Source organism: Chinchilla lanigera, unplaced genomic scaffold (assembly GCF_000276665.1).
Source record: "Chinchilla lanigera isolate Chin_1 unplaced genomic scaffold, ChiLan1.0 scaffold00045, whole genome shotgun sequence".
Classification (NCBI taxonomy): domain Eukaryota; kingdom Metazoa; phylum Chordata; class Mammalia; order Rodentia; family Chinchillidae; genus Chinchilla; species Chinchilla lanigera.
The window spans coordinates 7,963,523-7,982,859 of record NW_004955446.1 but is presented as its reverse complement, the minus strand read 5'-3'; the positions used below and the strand labels follow the sequence as shown (position 1 = coordinate 7,982,859).

The window sequence follows — 19,337 nt, the reverse complement described above, 5'->3', positions numbered from 1 at the left end:
TTTTCCAAGCTTTTTCCACTTAAGGATCTTCAGAATGCTAAGTTCAGTTTATTAATACATCATTTCAAAGTTGCAACAGCTTCACTCACTCTCCCCTCATTTCTAATAAACTAAGAGCTAGTCCTTTTTCTTTAATAACAGGCTGTTTTTCTTCTGCAGTGTTCCATCCAGCAACCCCCTGCCAGGGATTCCACTAGCTCCATGTCCTCCCATCCATCCATTTCTTACCTCCATGCATCTGTTACTCAAGCATTTAGTGTGTTCCCATGATGTGCCAGGAACTGGGCCCCTGACCCAGTCCTTCCTCTCATAGATAGTGCAGTGCAGGGTGAAGAAGGGTATAGGATAACAGTAATTACAGACTAAGTATTGGTTAAAAGTGCAGAAGAGGGTGACCGACTCTGTCTACAAGGATCAGGTAAGGTTTCAGAGAGGAGGTAGCCACTGGACTGTCACTTGAAAGAAAAGTAGTGATGTTTCAGATGGATAAGGTGTGGGGGCGCGGGGCACTTGAACAGAAAGAGTAACAAGTACTGAGGCCCTGAAGCATGAGTCAGCACACTTTCCAGAGAACTATAAGCAATTCAGGCTGAGCTGGGAGCAGAAGGATATGGGAGAGTGGAAAGGGAAAATGTGGGCAGGAAAGCAAGTTCCACTATGGTGGGCCCACTGCTTATGAGCCCTTCTGAGGAGCTGGCTTCCTTCCCACAGTTCAGGGTTAAGGCTTTTTCAAAATCTATAAATATATGAGCCTTCTTCTCAGGAAAAAAATTCCCCAGATAGTGCATACAGTGCCCACATGTGTGCATTAACTAATGGTTCACTTGTAACACCCAGCTGAACTGAATCAGCATGGTGCCGGGTGTGGAAGGCCCACCTGAGGATCACTGCCAACAGCATAAAAGGAGAACTGGCAAGGAAGATGGTGTGCTGTTGATCCTCCTGGAGAGGATCACTGGCTTTCCCGATAATAACTCAGCTGTTCTCATCATCAGAGGTACTCGGGTCCTCACTGTCGCTGAGGATGGCTGCAGTTCTCTTCGGAGGTGCTTTTATCCTTACTTTGAATGTCGTTTCCTGGCTCCAATGCAGATCCCACAGCCTGCTGGCACTGATCCTTCATCCCACTGGCACATATTTTCTAACTTTGACCACGAACCTTTGAGCTTTCCCAGTGCAGATCCTTGGTACAGACGTCCATGACATGTTGTGGGCTCACATCCTCCAGTTGGACTCGTAGAGGACATTGTCATGGGCTCTAGGTCTTCAAATGGACTTGTGCAGGACATTGCTGTGGGATCCAGGCCCTCAGCTGGATTATTTGGAATCCAGTGTGTAGATAGATCTCCTGTACTCCTTTGCATTTGACTCTTTGAGTGAACATTATAAAATAACCCTATAAATTATGTGTCCTGTATTAAATATTTTCCCTTGTATACTCTAACTACAACATCACATATATTCTGAAGTTCAGAAACTGCTTAGATCTCTGTTTCAAAATTCTACTGTGGGCAAAGAGCCCATTTTTAGTTTCCAAAATAGCTGGAAGCATATGCAACAAACAGGGAAGTAATATGATCCAATTTGTGTGTTAGAACAATAACGTGGCCAATTCTTGGCCATTGTGAATGAAAGTAAAGCCAAGGGAAGAATGTGGCCACCATCCAGTAGGACGATGATGAAAGAAATTGCCAAGAATTTTTCAAAAAAGATAAGTAATTCAAGGTATTAAGTATTTAAATGCATTAGAATAGGTACAACAATATGATGCTGACCATAAAAGATAAAGAAAAAAACAAAAAGGATCAGAAATCTAGATATTGAGTTTTTATTATTTTTTCAAGGTAAAATTTGAAAAGCAAAGGATGGATTATTTAGCAAATCATTTTCAGTACAAGTGGATAACTATCTGGGAAAATGTGAAGTTAAATTCCAATACTCTGTACATCAAAATAAATTCCAGATAGATTAAGAGTTAAATGAAAAAAAAAACAAGAATAGCACTAAAAGAAAATGTAGGGAAAATGTGTGGCATCTTGGGACAGTGAAGTCCTTACCGCATTAACACCAAAAATAGAAACCTTGAAAGACAACCAGTGCCAGGGAGCTGCTGCTGGTCAGGCACTGGTTTTCATTTAGGCAAAATAATGAAGTCCTAAGATCTGCTGTGGAATACTGTCCCTACTTAATAACACCTTGTTATTGACTTAAATTTTTATTAAAGAGATAACGCTGGTAAATTTCCTCAGCACAATGAAAACAAAAAGGCTTACCTACATGTACAAAAATCTCTCAAGTAAATATATGCCAAAGGGAAAACGTCAAAAGGTAACTAAGAAACTGGGAAAAATATTTAAATTATAGACAAACCATAAGCAAACAGAACACTATTCACAGTACCTCAAAAACATCAATAAAATTAATTGAAAATAAATATCCTAAAAGAAAAATAAGCAAAGTAGATTAATAGGCAATTTGCAAAGGAAAAAATGTCCAACCTCTCTAGTAATTCAAGAAATTCCAATAAAACTATATTAGAAGCCATTTCTCTGATATCAGATTGGCAAAGTTTTTGTTTTTGTTTTTTAAGTGCTACTTAAGATATGGGAAAGATATGTCCTCCCCTGCACCACTGATAGGAGAATAAATAGAATGGAAAGATTTTCTGGAGAGCAATTTGACAAAAATAATCGGACCTTTATAATAAGTATACTTTTATCCTACAAACTCCAGTTCTAGAAGTATATCCTAAGGAAATCAGTCTGATTTAGCTACCAGCTACCATATGGTAATTTTTGTGGTGGCAAAAAATTTAAATTTGATTTGATAAATGAATGCTATCTAACCACAAACATATTTAAATGTAATATATTATATTATAGAAGAATATATAAAGCTTGGATAAATGTTCTCACTAGTTTGTTAAAAGTAGGGCATGCAGCTTTTTATATAATCATATACTAAACTACCACGACCCACTATCATACCTACACAAGGGAATATAGGTTGATTGAGGTACTATTCTGAAGTAAATACAGTTGCAATGATCCTTATATCATTAAGAGTATTTATTGGCAGTAATTGTAGAAATAACAATAGAAAAAATACACGACACTAAGCAAGCCAATAGACTGACTCATAGATCGGTGTTAGTTACAGAATTGGGACAGAGAATCAGGCTTCTCTAACCCTTTCACTGCCCTGATCCAATACCACCAATGTTGCAGGGTCACTCTTAATATTATCTCTTTATCTTATCTCTTCAACCTAATCCTCCCCCTCCTCCTGTCAATATTCAGCCCACAAATCAGGGCTGAGCACAGGAAAACTATAAAGTTAGAGGTGGAAATGATGAATGTACAAGATAAAGGTGTGTGTCTGCAGCTTCACTCTCTTGGGACCACTGCAAGCTCTCTAAGAGTGGCATAGATTGAAAGTAGGAAAATACTGCCTCAGATCGATGGCCTGACAACCATGTGACGATGGCCGAGGCGTAGCCCAGCACAGGAGCAACTGGACATCTTCTAGTGGCCTCCAGCTTTCTAAAGCACGCTGAGTCCTAGGAACTGCAGTTTGTATAGAACAAATCAAGAGGCATATGTTTCTTTGAAAATCTACAGACATCATACAGACGAGTTTAGCAATCAATAAAACCACATCATAAGTTTTAGAGTAGTTATATCGCAACCAACCTGTATTTTATTTTGAGATATGTCAGTGTGGGTTCCAAGCAGTGACGTTTATACATAATCCACAGTGGAAAAATATGTTTCTACTTAGTTTGCACTTGCGAGCTTATCTTCCTGAATGCTAATTCCTTTGCTTCTGAGTGCTTCTCAAAACTACAGACAGAAGTTTCATCAGAGACCTTACTGTATGCCAAAACCAACTGAATATGAGGTAGAAGAAAAGGAGTTGCTTTGAAATAGGAAAAAAAAGAGAACACAAACACCCACACAAATGAGCGTGTGTTTAATGAGGGAAGCTATCTCAAAGGTCACAGATTGGAGAGGGAAAATATGCTATTTACCAATGGTGGAGAAGGAAAAATCCCAAAGACGTATAAAACTCACTATAAATATTTGCTGCTCTGTTTTATTTAAGACCAACATACATTAGCAGAGGTAAGCAGAGTATAAACTGAGGACTTGAGAAACTCACCAAGCTAACAGTTCCAGTTTTTCCAGGGAATAGCATGAAATTGTTCTCAACTGTGCTCGATTGATTTCAGCGGACTTATGGCTACTAACTTCCAGGGAGGGTAACCTCTGAGATATATGTAATACTACCCGGTTCTTTGCACGTATGTATCTTAAACTTAGTGATAGTGTATTCTAGCTTGACTATTTTAGTTGGTTCCCATCACAATTTTGCTTATTATCATATGTTTGTAATCTCACTCATAAAATTTGCTTGAATCTACTGTGTTGATATTTACCTTCCAAGTAGGAGAAAATACTGAATGGTACTTTATTAAGAGAAAATGCAATTAATCAATTCTGAAATCTGCATCGATGGAAAAAGGCATCCTCTTCATAAATTAAATTACATGTGACTGTTCCTTTAGATTTGGAATTTCTTATTTAAAAGCAAAATCATCCATTTACCAGAGTAATTTAAAACAAAACTGTGGTGTTATGAGTCCTGACAGCATCTCTTGGAACAGAGTGTTATTAGTCCATAAATTTAAAGCAGGCACAAAGACACCTGCTCACACATAGCGTAAAGCATTTTGCTGCCTATTCTGCCCATGCATACTTCTTGATAATCACACCAGTGGGGGGTTCAGGCTATGTGAAAGGTTTGCCTGTTTCTCATGCATCCAGGCAGACAAAGATATTCACTTTCATTCTGCAGACACTCATTTGGTTCCCTCCACCCTCCATCCACGAACTCACCCTCCACTCCCGAGATCCCTTTTCTGACTTACCTTGAGCAGAAAAATCTGGAACGGGAGAGTTACTTCAGAGGACCCAGCACCAGAATTCAGCCAAGGAAAATGAAATTTCAGTTCCTGCCAACAATACAAATCTCTGACATTCGATAGCAGGAAAAAAAAGGGGAGCTAACAGCCCATCTAATCTTAGCACTCTCACTGCAGATATTTTAATGAAAACAATTCAAGCCCCTGACGCAACAGAAGGTGGCCTTTGCATAATGTTTAGTTTCTAAAGTCTCCAGAAGGTATCTGATATTTATTTATGATCCAACTACATTAAGCCTGAAATGGAACAGCTTCTAGAATTTCCAAAGAGCCTACATAAAACTGCCTAAATAATTATTAGCAAGCATGTTAGCACAACACCTTTTAAGTTCTGCTTAGGTGATTCTGGGTCTTGTTTGTTCTCCCCCTAGCCCCCACACACCGCCTCATGAAAACATATTTTAAAAGGCTTTAACACAAAAACTACTACTTTGCTTATTTTAATCTCTGGAGCCCATTTTTAAAGTTTACTTGGAAAAAGTCTTAGAAGGTTTTGTAAAACCAGAAATTCAAGCACAAAAATCCTATGAGAGGGTTAGTAAGGAGTTCTCATCTGGTGATTTGAAAGAAACACGTTCCTCATAAATGGAACTGAAAAGTAAGAAACCATTATTCTTGCTAATCATAATAAAAGAAACTAAAGTAAAATCTTGTTTAACTGTAATCTAAACAATCAGAAGTTCACATACCTAATTCTTAAGCCACACTTTGTGAAAAAAAGACAAATGAAACATAAACAAGCTTATTACAAGACTTACTTTTTTAAAGGAGTGGTTAGAATATGTTCAGTAGTCACGTGTCCCAATATTAAACTTATATATATGCATCAAAAATGGTAAAGTTCCCAGGTGTGATGGTGCATGCCTGTAATCCCAGCACTGAGGAGACTGAGGCAGGAGGATCGCTCTGAGTTCCAGGCCTGCCTGCGCTACAGAGTGAGTTCAAAGCCAGTTTGAACTCCATAGTGAAATGCTATCTCAAAAATAAAAGACCAAAAAAGTGTAAAGTCATGATCAATATTCATATAATGTTGGTATTAATTGTACTTTATTATTTTCTAATTCTTCAAAAAGTATTCTGTCCAATTTGATATAAAGTCTAATGCCAAGTTAATAATAATATATAATTGCTCATTAACCCATCCCGAGCCTAGTTTGGATACATGGAATTTACAGCAAAGTGAAGAATAAAGGTCATTTATTTTATAATGAGGAGACAGGGACAGGAGCAAGGAGTGAGCCATTAAAATAGTAACTTTGATATCCAAGATTTCTATGTAAAACAATTAAATGAAAATACAAGGTTAGAGACTGAAAAACCTGTATCTATAATTTGTATCAAAATAAACGGGGAGAATCACATAATCTCAACTTTAGCAAATGTAATTTACAGATAATATTATGCTTCCTATTTTTCTCACAATACAAATTCTAAGTACGAAGTTCACTGAACTGGTCAAGTTGAACTGGTGAAGATAATCGGCCATAAACATGGCACTATCTTAGTCTGCAGACAATAAGGCTAGCATTTATTTGACTATAATATATAACTGTTGTCCTTCTGTCTTCATGTGGGTTTTTGGACTAAGTTGGCTCATCTATTAATCAAACTGGAGTTTCCTGTGAGGTTATTAAGCATTACTATTACTGTATCCTACCTATAAATGAGGAAGTAAAGGCAGAAATCACAAAAAAAAACAAGTTGTGCAATATAGAAGGTGGGTCAAAAGTGAAAATCGGAATTTTTGAAGTGTCACAGAGAGTGCTCTGCACCCAGCAAGAACCTAGCACATGCTCCAGGAGTAAATGAAGTGACTCCACCATACACTACATCAGCAGGATTTCAAGCACCCTGTGCTAGAAGAACAGCCCTGTTCCTTGCCAGCATCTGTATATGTTCAAAGAAAATAAAAGCTACATAAGGAGTTTATACTTTCCCTACTCTCTGCTGCCATCTTGTTTGCCACTGTCTCCTTTGTTGTTCTCTGTTCTCTCTAAAACTGCATGAGTTGGCTACAAGTGAGTTCATAGCAAAGAATATATTCATAATAGGAGAAATCCAAGTTCTAATTGTATTATTCCCAGTTTTCTCAATAATTAGAGGTCTTTAGGAAGTCATCATAGATCTTTTTATTTCCCACCCACAGAGGGGTCAAAGACTGGATTTGACCAAAAGTCTATTGATCAGGATTCTGAAACCACCCTATTCCTACCAAGGGAGAAACCTTCCAGAATAAATGGACTTTAGTTGTAGAAGCCAAAAGTAGCAGTCCCTTGTATCTGTAATTCCATTGGACCCTCTACTGGGGCTGCTGGAATTTACAAAGCCAAAAGAGGAAAACTAAACCTAAAGTGCTCTCAATTTAATAACATTCTGTTACATGACTGGTGAGAGGATCTTTACTGACTGGAATAGGTGGATGGTGTTTTGCTAGGCTTGTTGAAAAATTAAAGGTGCATAAAAGTGAAACAAAATTGGCATTATTATCTAATATGTAATGACAACAATAAGGAATCTTTCCAACCAATATCAAAAAAACAGAAAAAGGGAACAAACAGTTTTTCTCAAAAGGTCAAAGAGAATTCAAACAATTTCATGGGAAAGTTTAATTAAGGCCAAAAGCAAAGCCATATTTCTTATCCCTCCTCTTTAAAAAGATTAATAAGCAATTAAATGAGAAATAACAAGAAAATCCTCAGGACTTGAATGTTCTATAATGAAGAATACTCAGCCTCTGGAAATTGGTAAGTATAGGTGGAAAATATCCAGAATCGTTTTCAGTTAATCTAAGTGTCATCTCATTTCCCATTCATTTTCAGTATGATTGATCATATTGAATTAAATTTTCAACTGCCCTGAGAAAAGGTTGGACAACACACCTATTTTTTCACTTCCTTTTGCTCAGAGCATCGTCATAAAGTACAGCACAGTATAAGCACACTGTCTCTGCATCTTCTGACAGGTGTGACCTGGCTAACCCTTAGTGTACTCTCAGAAAGCAATATATATTTCACCTGCATTCACTGAGTTCACAAGCATCTCACCAATCAAATGAAATGCACTGAGTAAAGAAAACAATATAGACCCTACCCTCAAAAAGTCTAAAATTCAGTATGGAAGACATATTTACCTACTAAACTCTTATAAAATAAAGTGAAATGTAATGACTGCCATAAGTGACAGTAGAAGAAAATCAAATATCCATGGCATTCCAGAGGCAATAGTTACATCATGAAAGGGGGAAGATTTCTTAACATTTAAAAAAGTCACTTCAGAAAATATTCCAGACTACTAAAACAGATCTGAGAAAACAAAGCACACAGCTACACAGGACAATAACAAAATGATTTTAAAAACTATTTCAGAGTAGCATCTTTATATTTTCTTAAGACAACAGTAAAAAAAAAAAAAAAGACAACAGTAAAAGATAAAATAAGGTCAAGTTTCTCCCATCAAATGGTCCATTTTCTGCAAAAACTCCAGGTTCAAAATCACCCACAACCTCGATTTTGAGAAAATGATGTATCTACTTAAAAGCATATATAGTTTGTTGAAAAAGAAGGTTGTTTGGATTATCCTAGAGTAGGAAGAATATTGGCATGTTTGCTTATATATCTCAGAGTATTTAACTGCAAAGCTGGGAATTATTCCACAGATGTGAATAGAGATCAATTTATGTCACAAAGGACAGATTATACTCTTAGGAACTGTTATTTACTTATTCATTTTCCTAACTAGATTTCTACACATACAAGAATTTCAAGCAAGGAAAGCATTGCCAAAAATGCCTCACTAGAGACAACCAAAAAGAGATCATAAATGTCTTGTTAGCTGTAAATAATGATAAAAAGGAGATCTTTAGAAGTATAATTGCAGCTGGTCTTGTCTGAAGAGTTTTAAATTTGTATTAACTTAAATAAATGAGAGTACAATATACTAATCTTAATTTATGCATGAAGATAAGTTGTACATGTTGCTATAAATTTAAAAACATGAAAAATCAAGGGAAAGGCTAAACTTCTTTATTTTTTAAACATTTTTCCATGTGTAAGGTCCATAGCTCTTCTGCTACATATTTGACAAATGTGCTTCTCTACCCTCTGATTCAAGTATACTGCTTCCTGCAGTCTCTCGTCTGAACTTACTATCCGTAGTTTTTACTGAGTATCTTATTGTGAACTTTCGAGGAATGACTTATCAGGATATCTATGTTCTTTGATGTGCATGTCCTAGACTAGGAGAGATTTTGTTATTTCCTTGGTACCGTAGGAATAGATAACTCCAAAACTCATGATACCTTATTTTCACCTACATATTGTCAGAAGCTATCATGAAGAAAAATAACATTGGACTAGAAAAACAGGTATATAAGGCCTGGTCATTTTGTAGCCTTGGGGAAATTATATAATCACCAGATCAGTCTTCTCAGGGAAAAATGAAAAGGACCTGCTAGCTGATCTATCTGCAAGGTCCTGACAACTCCGAACCCTGTGATTCTCTAGCTCTTCAACTTGGGACCTCACATTTACATGTCAATGGTTTCCTTAAAAGATGGTTGGCTGCTCCCGTGGTGGATATAAACATAAAGGAAGACAAAGGGGTACTGAATGAGGAAAGAAGCCAAGATGTGGAGCAAAGAAATATGGCAGAGGGAAAGAGCATAAGGAAGAGCGAAAACCCAGAGATAAGGCTGGGTAAGGGTATGGAACAGGATAAAGAATTTAGGGAAAGAGATGAGACTGTGATTTTGGAAAAGACAACTTAACAGTGGCCACTGCTTTGGAAGTTGCCTATTGCAGAGTTACTTCCCCACTCCTTTGCCCAGCATCTTAAATTCTAAAGAAAAGCCACACCAAGATGATTAAATATTAACTGCTAAGTCATTTTTCTTTAGGTGCACAGAACACAGAACATCTGGTTACCCTCAGATGACATCTGACTGCAAAACACCCATCTTATTCTTCAATCCTGTGCATCAACTAACACACAGCATCTAAATTGTTTCGATGTCTAATGTGCAGAAAAGTAATATGTGTATAGTAGACCATAGGAGGTCAAGGTTGATTTTGATGTTCTGGCCAGAGGGGGAAAAACGGGAGACATATGCTCTGTCAGTGGTGGCAAACCTAAGGCACGCGTGCCACAGCAGACTGCTTGCATCACTGCAAGTTCTAAAAGGTTCGCCATCACTGCCCTAGATAATGAAGACCCTAGCCATGGTCTTCCTGCTCATTACCCTGTACCTACTTTGCTTCCCTCCAAGAGCCCTTTTGCATACTTCAGTTCCCCAGCGTGAAGCTGTGAGGTTGATAGTCCCTACATCTTCTCAGGGCCTGTCCTTCCCTGTACTTGATTCCTTTCCCATCAAGTCTCATGTAAGTATGGATTTGGGCTGTGAGCAACTAGACCTGGGGCCAGTAACAAGAACAGAACTTACAGAAAGAGAAGAGTACATTCAGTGAGAGAGACAAAGTGGTCTAAATAACAATTTGCAGCTCTAGTCATATAGCTTATACTTTTAAGTCTTTCACATGTACATTTTGCATAGCAACAAATACCTAATTCTCTCCAGAACAAAAGTAAAATATGTGACCATTAAAAGGATAACTTTAAATCTTCTAAAACATGGGGGTTTATTAAACAGTAGATGATGACATTTTATTTTTCCTTTTTTTCATTAGTATGTGTGTGCAATACATAATAAATGCATTCAGGATGGGCAACAGGTACATATATATATCACACCTTCGTCCTTTTTACTTTCATTTTCCCTCCCGCCCTCCTTTCTTCCCCGATTCACAGATTCCCCCTCCCATTCCACATGGTCTATGGAATCTCCATCTCTTATTACCTCTCTTCCATTTTGCTCTTTATTAATACTCAGGGTTTTTCACATAAAAGAAATCATGCTACATGATGACATTTTAGACCATAAAATGTTATTATTAAAAAATTATCCCAAAGAAATTCTAGCACAGGGCCTGGAACATAGGTAGGCATCAATGTATCTTCAAGGATGGGAGAAAGGAAAGAAACAAAGACAGACTGCATTTTAAAGAGGCATAGGAATAATCTTCCACAGTTTGAAAATCATACATTATAATAAAGAGGGCAAATAGGTAAAAGATGCACCTATGAAATCATTTATACTCTGAACATGTAGCAAGAGTGAATACAGTAAGAAATAACCAAACACAACTAGCTAGAATACTCAACTTACTAAAATAAATGTACACACATTTATATATCAGGATTCAAAGAAAAGGAAAAATTTACAAGAAAAAAATGTCAGAGTTCATAAAATCATAGTGGCTACCACCTCCACCAGTAGCAACACCCTAAGAACACCTGTGGAGAAGTCATACCTACTTCCAATGCCATTAGACCCTATAGAATGATAACCACTGTTGCTCTACATGCAGACCAGGAAGACATACAAGAATCTCAGTGGTGAATTAAAGTGCACTTACTCCTTAGGACACACTTCATAATCAAGGAGAGTTGACTTTTAAATAGTTTCCCACTGGAAAAAAAATTGTGCGGCTGAATGTCTCCAGGTGGTAGCTCACTGACTTCTCTCTCCCAGCCTCACTTCTGTTCTGCAATTGTGCACACCCTCAGCATTCCTCAGTTCACACATCAAAGATCCACCCATGGCTCCACAATCTTTAGTCTAGGAACACTCTCACATGTGGTCTGGTTCACCCCGAGGAGACTGGACTCCCAACTGAGATGCACCAGGTCGTGGAAGTAGTTGTGGAATCACTTAAGCAGGGAACTGTGATACTGTGTAGTTCAGAAATAGAGATATTGAGTTGAAAATATCCCCTTTGCTTTGAAGAATCTTCTTTCCATGGAGCTTGGGATAGCTGCAGGACGGTGAGAAGAGCCCTCTAAAAAGAAGATATGCAGAAAGAGCCTCTTGTCCCATGTCTAAGGGTGTTTCTGTTGATCTGTTTAGTCTTTAATCTGAGTCAGCCAGAAATTGCAATTCACTATACCTCATATGCCAAGAAGCCAGAATAAATAGGACTAGGTTGTACTATACAGTAAAAATAACCAATCTGAGTACTAAAGCTCAATTGACTGCATGATTTTAATTTTAATATCATGGAGGTTCTGCCACTTTTAGCACCAGATGATGGATTTCCTTTGCAAGAAAACCCTAAACACCACATACGGATGGTTTCTGAACAAGCTAGCACAGAGAGAGCCTTTGTGAGTTGTTAGTGGCAAAGCAGAGAGCAAAATTTGTGTCTCACTTCTCCCTCCTCTTAGTCTAAAAACTCACAGGCCAAGACTGACTCAAGTCAAGATATCACATTTAGTGAGCCTTGTCTCTTACTCTCCTTTCTTGTAACATCTCAACATGATACATGAATTGTCCCCTGTAGGAACATAATATTCCCTTTCCCAAAAAGTGCTCAGTATCTCTATTTTCTCTGTCACCATTTTTTTCACATTTGGGGGGGCATTTACTTAGTGCCAATTAATAAATAAAATAAACTAACTACCATTTACCAATGGATTAGTGAGTATTATCAGTGGACGAGATCATCTGTCCAAATTAATTAACACTGCCAACAAGACCTGATGAATGCATCATTCCTTAATCAGTAGGGAATACTCTAACAGAAAGCATAAATTGCAAAAATGGAGTCAGGCCAGTGGGGACACACCACTTTCTGAAATACCTTGAATGTACCATGTAGTAACTGTTTGCCCCATAGAGAGGCTACTATGTATGGATAAAGTACAAGTGTTATGGTTTAGATTGTAAATGTTCCCCAAAGGGCCAAATGCTAAAGGCTTGGCTACCAACCTATAGAGCTATTCAGAGGCAGTGGCACCTTTACCAGTGGCACCTAGTGGAAGGAAGTGAGATGCTTGAAGCTGTTCCCTTGGAGGCAGTCCCTCCCTCTCTCTTTTTTACTTCCTGTCCACTGTAAGGTAGTTTGCCTCCTCCACAATGCACTCCCAAAGTAACACAACCAAATGACCATGGAATGAACCTCAGAAACCATGATCCAAAATAAATATTTCCTCCTTTTAAATTGTGTATCTCAGGCATTTGCCACCGTAATGGAAAGCTGATTAACAGAACAAAGAACAAAAGAGAAAGAAAAAAATTTGTCCTGATAAGTTTGCAGTTCAGGTAAAGAGACAGACTCTATGAGAAATAAAAAAAAAGAAGCTTTAATAGTAGTATAAATTAAGACAATGATCCAAAAGCATCAATTATAAGACCTTTCCCTCCTGGTTTCCATTATATTTCAAAGTCTCATCTGTTATAAGCTTTGCCTAGAATATTGATTAAGAAATATAAGACTTGGCCTGAACAGCAAAAGAAATGGCCTGTAAGAAAGCAGACACATTCCTTTCTTCTCTTCTCCCTCATTGTTCTATACCTGGGTCTTCTGAAGGCTGTCTGAAAGTGTGTCTAGGTCTTCAAGGATTAGCTTTTCTGTTCTCTACACATGAATGAGTAGTGATTCCACCAGCAGCTTTCCAGCTCTTCTTCACCTTGTTCTGAAGAAACAGGTAACCCTTGCTATTCCCGAAAGAACCCTAGCCCCAGAACCAGAAGGCATTTGTTCAAATTCCAGTTCTAATGCCATGAGGAGATTGCTTAATACTTCAATTCTCAGTGTTATCTGTAAAGCAGGATATGTTTCAGAAAATACCAACACAAAGTATGTCTTGGAGAGCATACAACCCAGCAGTGCTCAAAGTGAATGGTTGGGTAAGCATTTACAGCAGGTATTCCCTGCTTCGCAATTTCTCAGAGTAGATAAGACCCATTTGTGTCCTCAGTTAGTAAATATTTTATTGAGTTTCTAATATGTGTCAGATGCTTCACTTGGCAACTGTGACAACTGCTCGAGCTATGCACTATTCACTTACTACTTGTTTTTCTTTGCAAATTACCTCTCTTCTAGTGGTTTTTTTTCCCCCTTTGGAAAATAGTTAAGGATGTGTGTCATGTTTGCTTGTTTAAACTTTATCTATTTGCAGCATTTTGGAATGAAGCCTAACCCTCCCTGGGCTTCATTATACATCAAAATTCCCATGTTGGGTGTTCTTTCCAGGCACTTAAGTCAGCACAGCCTCATGAAATTCTCTCTCAGGCTTGATAAAAGAGACTTAAAATATATCTGAACTTCATTAAGTCTGGTCTTCAGGCTGTCATGGGAGGCTGGGTTGGTAAGGATGAATCAAATCATTAAGAATGGAAGTTTCCAATAGTCAAAGGAGTGACGTGGTAATAGCACAGAATAATAAGAGGAACCACACACAGAGCAACCTCAGGACCCATCTAACACTTCCTCTGCAATCCAACCATGCCCCTCCTCATTCTGCAGCCACTGAAAACCGAAAATGTGATGGGCAACTATCTGGTCAGTAATCCCTGCCGAGTTTAATCCCTTGTTATAACCAAATAAAGTCAGGCATGCTTCTTTGAGGCTTAGATACAAAGAGTAGCTTTCTAGTGGACAACTAATTACCCCAAGCAGTTTTATTGGTTTTATTGGTTACCAGTGGGTACTGGCAGATGGGTGTTTGAAGGGTCCCTTCACACTATTAATTTCAGGGAAATCACATATTAATTGTGTATCACAATAGAAAAGCCATAGCTATTCATATCCCAAGGAAGCTAGTTTACCCCCAGCATAGAATAGGGTTTTATAAAACTTTTCTGGTGGAACTGTTGGGAAATCATTGGTTATCTAATGATCAGCTCTTAATGGCTCCTCTCTTCCTTTTTATGTCAATATTAGATGAGTAAGTACTCTTTTAAAAAGGTTAAAATGTATAAAACAATAAGATTTTCAATTTCTCTTTTCAAATATCCATCTTTTCCATAGGATGATGAGAGAAAGAGGAAAGAAATTAGACCTGTTGGGAAGTACAGAGTTGAGGGGAGCCCTGTTCTGCACAGACATAGGCAGGGCTGCCACTTCGTATGACCCTATTCATACGCTCTGTGAAATTCCTCTGTAAGATTGTATAGTGCACAACCTGTGTCTGCATCGGAAAGGAAAGTGCTTCTAGTCCAGGGGATGCTTTGATGCCCTGTGAGCTAGTTCAATCCTAAGAAGTCAAGGGAAAAAAGTGTGTTTTCTGACTTTGACAATTACTCAAGAAGTGCCATAAATAGATAAAAGTATCTCAGAACTGTAAAAGATTTGATTCTGTAAACACAAGAAAGGAAAGTCTTTCCATTTGACTGATCTTCAGACAAACAAAGCCACAGCAGGAATGGCTAAGCAAACAGATTTCCTATCTTCATACCCACACACCTGGTGAAGCAGGTCAGCAAGCAAAGAAAATGTCCACTAAATTTCCCCTATGAAACATATTGGGGAGCAGTGTCTCCCCTTTGGATGACTTTAAACCCATTAAACCATAGTTTGTTTTTGTTTCAACCTGAAAAATGGAGTTGTTACCCTCACCACTTGGCATTTAAGAACAAGGAAGTTGGAGGGTAGGACAAGGGATTTCTGTCAGACCAGATGAAAGCAACTCTTGAACCTCAGTCAGGTGAGCAAGCTTTATTCATGTGTGAAGTTTTCTAACCCAAATGCTTGAAAATGTCATAGAAAGCCTGCTTTAGTGAGAGGTTAAAAGCAGGATCCTTGAAAAACTGCAATGAAAAGGATAGGGCCATTTCAGAGCCAATTAATCTTAATTCGGGGCTGGTGCTCGACAGCATCCCTCTCCTGCCCTCTTTGGGCCAGTCCTCTTTATGTGGCCAGCATGCTGAGTTGTGGAACACACCTGCAGTGACAACTTCCCTCTGGCACTCATGACCCTGGAATTCCCTGCCCCAAGTGGCCCTAAGCCAGCTTCCAGGGCCTTTGTGAGTCTTTCCCCTTTCAAGGGGAGTCCACATCACAGGCAGTGTGCATAGTCAGCTCTGGGGTTGGTCATAGGCAGTCGTTGGCCTATGGGTGTGTGATGGAAAGCACTACGAAGCAGCCTTGAGCAGGACTTAAATTAACCAATGGGCTTTTCATGTTTACTTGTGAATCTGTCCATGGCCTAGGCTCCTTTTCTGGGGATGAGCAGTGGATTCACAGTTGTGCGTCACTAATCCCTACAAAGGCCTGTAATGGTGGATAAAGCCACAAAACCTCAAAAGATAAGACAAGATCACAGCCCAGGACACCTGAATCCAACCTCAACTAGATAAACACTGCAGCCTCAGGCATCTCACTCCTGGGTAGATTAACTTAATATCTTCCTTGGAGAAGTCCTTGAGTGGTTCTACCCTTCTTGAGTACTCTTTTCCCTTCTTCTGATAACTAAATAAATACAGGCCACCCAGGGAAGGTCTTGGTCTTAGTGCTGAGAAGAATCTCGAATTCTGTGAGAGGGCTTTGATCTGCCTGGAGCCCTGAAATCATTGCATTTGCCTCTTTTATTTAGCCTTCACTGTACACTTGTTCAGGAGTTTGCAGACCTGACCACCCCACAATAACTAAGGGATATTATTAACCTAATAGGTGTGGATAAAGGTAGATAAGCAAGCTAGATGTCCACACACATTCCAGTGAGATTCTTCCAGTCACTAGTGGAGCTAAGGCAAGAAAAAAAAAAGGACAAGGCTCTGGGATAGGAGGGTCTCTTATCCTGGACTCATGGATGTAAGTAATGGGCTTGAATTGGAACAAATCAAAGACTCAAATGAGTTATGTAGCAATACCACGAAATATTCAGCCCCAATACTCATAGGGACCATTTAACTTATTATCCAAATCAGGACAGTGCTGAGCATGGAAGGGACCTTCACTAGATGGACACCAGCTCAACAGGCAAGATCAAATCTGCCCTGTTAATTAGGATGTGTAGCCAGCCCAGCCACACCAAACTATGGACTTCCTTAAAAGATCCCTCACTAACACTGAGCCCACAGCTCCATGAAGAAGTGCTCTCCACTGGCAGACAGGACTTTTATGCTCCATTGGCTTTTTTTCCTCTCATTAGAGTGTGTTTATGCTTGGTGCACCCAAGAGGTAAATAAAGCCTCATTCTTGTCATGTACAGCAGATTCTGGGCATGTAACAGAAAGCATCATATAGGGTTCCAGCTTCTGTGGTTTTCTTCAAAGCTTGTTCAGTCTGTTAAATTTGCAGCTTGGCATCCTAAACAAAGGGCATGGAAAATGAGAAACCCAAGACACCAGAGAACCATGAGAAACACACCAAAGAGGGTTGGATATGAGCACAGGAGGCTGAAATCAAAGTCAAATAGTAAGCAGAACTTTAAAAGGAAACGTTATGGATGGCCTTTCCTGGAGCCAAGAGGCACTGAGCCCATAAAAGTAGGATTTAGTCCAAACCAGCTGGTGCTTTCCAGAATCTCATGCCCTAGAGAAGGGAGTTTCTGGGAAGGGCTAAAGCCATGTCCTTGGCACTTGGTTAATGTGTCTTCCATCCTACTTCTTCCTTAGCAAATTCCAGTAGCCCGATCTTATCTTACAATTTTTGCACAACACACTCAGACTCAGACATGCACATGTGCTTTGTTCCTACAGCACTTCAGGCTATCCTACTATCCACCATTAGTGACACCGGCAGTGCTCAAACCTGCCCACGCATGAGCGCTGTCCTGGGAGCTTCCCTTGCATGCATATTCTCAAGCAGTACCCCACAGAGCTTGACTCAGGAAGTCTCAAGTGAGGCTGGTACATTTCTCCCCTTAGTAAATAACCCGGATGACTCCGAAAGCAAAAGATTCTAACCCCTAGAGAAGTCTGACTAGAACAACACAGACCTGGGGGACTCTGTCCAATCAGGACACAATCATGTCCTCATGTTTTGCTTTTCCCTGTCACTCCAGCGGGATTTTCCCAGAGCAACCTGAAGATGCACTGCCCAACACCATGGTGACGGGACACCAGGATTAACAATTGTCCTTTCCTGTCTGACCAAACTCCAACCCACTTCCAACTCCCACATTTCCTGAAGTATCATTCTCTTTCATGAGAAGCTATTTGAATTTTATTAAGAAATAAAAGTACACACATACAATAAGTTTATAAAAATTTTATAACCATCTACTGATTTTTAGTGATATCCTTTAGCTCCTAATACAACAATAAATCTATTCCTTTGAATGAAATTTTAACCCACTGGTCTCATGCTTACACACACACACACACGTACACACACGGAAGCACACAATGAGGCACACACACTATGATGTATGAGCATTTGATTAAACTCAGGATTCACAATGAACACAGATTCCACCCTTCCAGAAGAATACATCAGTGTCACCGTGAAAACATGAAAGTTCTCTATTTGTAAAAATGAGTCAAATGCTTTCAAACAGTAAGAAACACTGCTAACTTCATCTCTGATTCATCCAGAACACAGATCAGAGGAAATCATAGTAAACACCTTGAATTTTGGGTCTCATGAAGAATATAATAAAAAAATAAGTCCAAGTGTATAAGTAACTGACATTGGAGAACTAATGAAATAAGTTAAATTAGAGAAATGTGACCGGGTGGGAATCCCTCCGCATCAGTGGAGGATGCAGCCAACACTCTGAAGGTCATCATCGCCGGTGAACCCACACATAAGTCAGCCATTGACCGAGCAGAGGACATCAAAACAGCTCTACTCCTCCGGCACACCTCTGATAGTCAGTGATATCCAGTTTGGGGAGGCAACTGCTGGTCTCCAAGACTGTTCTCGCAGATCTCGGGGACAGAGCCTCTGTAGGAAAGCAGTCTGATCCTGACAGTCTAAAATGTCAGTCCTTTGTGGTAACCGTTCCTCGTTGCTGAGGGAACATGGCGATACTAAGCACCATATGATGACTTTCCACTCTTCATGCTGACATGGCCTTGGATGTCATGCAGCTGTAAAAGTTGAAACTGAAAAGACCAGACTCGAATGTGGGAAATGCACCCATGTACTTCCTGAACTCCTGCTAAGCTAAAGAACTATCTCCTCCATGTGCTAGTTCTTCACATACTGTTATTTTGTTAAATTGGGCCTCATTTCATTTGCTTTATGCTTTTTTTCACTAAGTTCTAGATATGTTTCTAAGGCAGTTTAAAAGAGAGTGTAAATGCTTACCTTCTACAATCACAAGCTATAAATAATTCCATTTACATAAGCACAAATATGTCTTGAAATAACTTGAAACAAAATTTAAAAGATGTACATGATGAAATTCACATTGGTCTGTTTTAAATGATTTGATAGATTTGTTCCTTTTACTTAATTCTTTTTTATGCCAGGCACGCCTATAATCCCAGTACTGGAGAGGCTGAGGCAGGAGGATTTTTATAAATTAGAGGGCAGCCTGGGCTACATAGTAAGTTCAAGCCTAGTCT

The 19,337-nt window shown here is 39.0% G+C and overlaps 1 protein-coding gene across 2 annotated transcripts in view; it reads right to left on the bottom strand.

Annotated features, from left to right (window-relative positions):
* The window catches only part of Pde4d (phosphodiesterase 4D, cAMP-specific), a 1,338,202-nt gene that overhangs the window by 1,269,668 nt on the left and 49,197 nt on the right, over positions 1-19,337 (bottom strand). Inside the window, exon 2 of one of the 2 annotated variants that reach the window (XM_013518413.1) lies at positions 4,931-5,014. The exons of the other annotated variant lie outside the window; for it this stretch is intronic. The gene's annotated coding sequence lies outside the window, so the exon portion shown is untranslated. The remainder of the gene's footprint in view (positions 1-4,930; positions 5,015-19,337) is intronic. 2 annotated transcript variants of the gene reach the window in all.